General features: G+C 27.2%; 1 non-coding gene across 1 annotated transcript; it reads right to left on the bottom strand.

The window, feature by feature from the left end:
• Window positions 1-193: 193 nt before the first annotated feature.
• On the bottom strand, window positions 194-297 carry LOC111737408. Its single transcript, XR_002779433.1, has one exon. It is a non-coding gene; the product is annotated as a small nucleolar RNA U13 (small nucleolar RNA).
• Window positions 298-2,700: the final 2,403 nt, after the last annotated feature.

Below are 2,700 nucleotides of genomic sequence, written 5' to 3'. Positions count from 1 at the left end.
GAACTGTGCTATAAAGTGTTTCAGAGCATAAACTAAAGGACAGGTTACCAGTAGAATGACTTTGGGCAGGTTACTTCTTTGTGACTCAGTTCCCTTAGTTGTAAAATGAACAAAATAATCATACTTCTTTTATAGAATAGTTGTGAAGATCAGTTGTGTCAGTCAGTGCAAGTAAAGCATTATTTTTTTCTTGCATCAGACGGGTAATGTGCCGATGGTATAACAAGGTTTGAAGGAGATGTATCTCATACAACAGCATAAACACCCAATCATCATGCTTATATACTACACAAGGATCAAATAAAGCATTTTGAACCAAGCCAGGTACATGGCAAATCATAATTAGGTTACTGTTAACTGTTGTTATTATTACTATTATTATTCAGCCATTAAATTATATTTTATTACATTATAAAAATATAATGCATGCATAATATATTGTTAAAAATATCAAGCTAGGTATAAACAGTATGTACAGTTTTATTTAACTTTGTGAATGCACATATTAATATGGAATGTAAAATCTAGATAACTAATAGACTATGTATAAAATATATATGGCAGCCTAGTCACTAAGTTGCTTACACTCAAGGCAGAATAATTGTGATTTTTTTTTCTTGGTTGCTTTATTCGTAATATTTCTTCATGTAATAAACATATTCTACTTAATTATTTAGAAACATTATCTTAAAAATTTTTGAAGTTAAAGCTGAACTTTTTATAATAATCCTTATCTTTATTTTCTATCAGAGTAATAATTTGAAATCATGCTTTACATTTTTTATGGTCTTAATGTTAATTATACCTTTTTTGGAAGATTTGTTACTCTTTGAAAAAATAAAAATTATGCAATTAGATGGTAATATAACTTTTATAGATATAAATATATAAATATGAATGTTTTAGAAAATTAAAGGGATCTAACATATTGTATCTGAGTTTTTATCAAATTGGAAAATCAGACAAACCTATAGCAAAAAGAAAGCAAAATACTATAGTTTCAATATATTACATATATAAATAATATATAAACAACATATAATATTGTTTTTAAAATATTCTAAAGCTGTTTCAAAATAGTCTAAACATAAAAACAAAACAGTTTCTTAGATTAGTACCTGTGAAATTTTTTTTCTTTCAAAGTGTAGAAAAGAAATCATTACTAAGTTTAAAAGAGGTAAAAATGTATAAATATTTGTTTGCTAATCCTTCACATTATTTATACAGACAAAAAACAAGAATAAAGTTCCAAAAATTTTCTCTAATAATAGATTTTTAAAAATTGATGGAATAATCACACAGCAAAAAATTGTTTCAAATACATTTAAAAAACAGTAAGCTGACACTAAATTCTTACCTGGCAACATATGTCAAAAAAGAAAAGAAAAGAAAAGAAAAAAACTCTAAAACTGCTTTCAGTAATTACAGTCTTTGTAATAATATAGAAATAGTCATTATAAATTATAATATACATATATAGGATAAAACATAAAACACAATGTCATTTTATATTAGAACAAATATGGCTAAGTGATTCAAATTCTCCTGTACATAAAATATCAATGGCATTCTTGTGAGAACTAGAACAAATAATCTTAAATTTTATATGAAATCAGAAAAGATTCCAAACAGCCAAAGCAAGAGAAAGAAAAACAAAGTTGGATTCGAAACTATACTACAAAGCTATAATAACCAAAACGGTATGATAATGGCATAAAAGTAGATGCATAGATGGAATAAAGTGGAGAGTCCTGAAATAAACCCTCGTTTATATGGTTAATTAATCTATGACAAGTAGGAAAGGATATACAATGGAAAAATGACATTCTCTTCAATAAATGGTGTTGGGGGAAATGGAGAGACACATGCAAAAAATAAATAAATAAAACGGAACCACTTTATTACACCACATAGAAAAATAAACTAAAAGCAGATTAAAGACATAAAGGTAAGATACAAAACTATAAAACTATTAGAAGAAAACACAGGCAGTAAACTCTCTGACATGGTTCTTAGCAATATCTTTTTGAATATATCTCCTTGGACAAGGGAAACAAAAGAAAAATAATCATTGTGACTGCAACAAAATAAAAATCTGCACAGCAAGGGAAACCATCAAAAAAAAAAAAGAGCAAAAACCAAGTGACAGCCTTCTGAATGGGAGAAAATATTTGCAAGCGATATATCTGATAAGAGGTTAATATTCAAAATATGTAAGGCATTCATACAAATTAAAATTAAAAAAATGCTAAAATGTCCAATTAAAAATAAACAGAGTGCCTGAATAGATATTTCTCCAAAGAAGACATATTAATGGGCAACGTACACATCAAAAGATTCTCAAAATCACTAATCATTAGGAAATGCAAATAAAAACCACAATGAGATACAATGTCACACCATTAGAATGACTATTATCAAAAAGTCAATAAAAACAAGTATTGGTGAGAATGTGGAGAAAAGAAAACCCTTGTACCTTGTTGGTGGAATTACAAAGTGGTGAAACCACTATGAAAAACAATATGAAGTTTCCAAAAAAATTAAAAATAGAACTATCATATGACCCAGCAATCCCACTTCTGGGTATTTAACTAAAGAAATCCAAAACATTAATTTGAAAAGATATATGCATCCCTACGTTTATTGCAGTATTATTTATAATAGATATAGAAGCATCTTAGGTGTCCTTCGATAAATGAG

The sequence above is a fragment of the Pteropus vampyrus genome, unplaced genomic scaffold (genome assembly GCF_000151845.1).
Source record: "Pteropus vampyrus isolate Shadow unplaced genomic scaffold, Pvam_2.0 Scaffold26, whole genome shotgun sequence".
NCBI lineage: Eukaryota > Metazoa > Chordata > Mammalia > Chiroptera > Pteropodidae > Pteropus > Pteropus vampyrus.
Note: the sequence above shows the minus strand (reverse complement) of the source record. Positions and strands in the feature narration are given on the sequence as shown.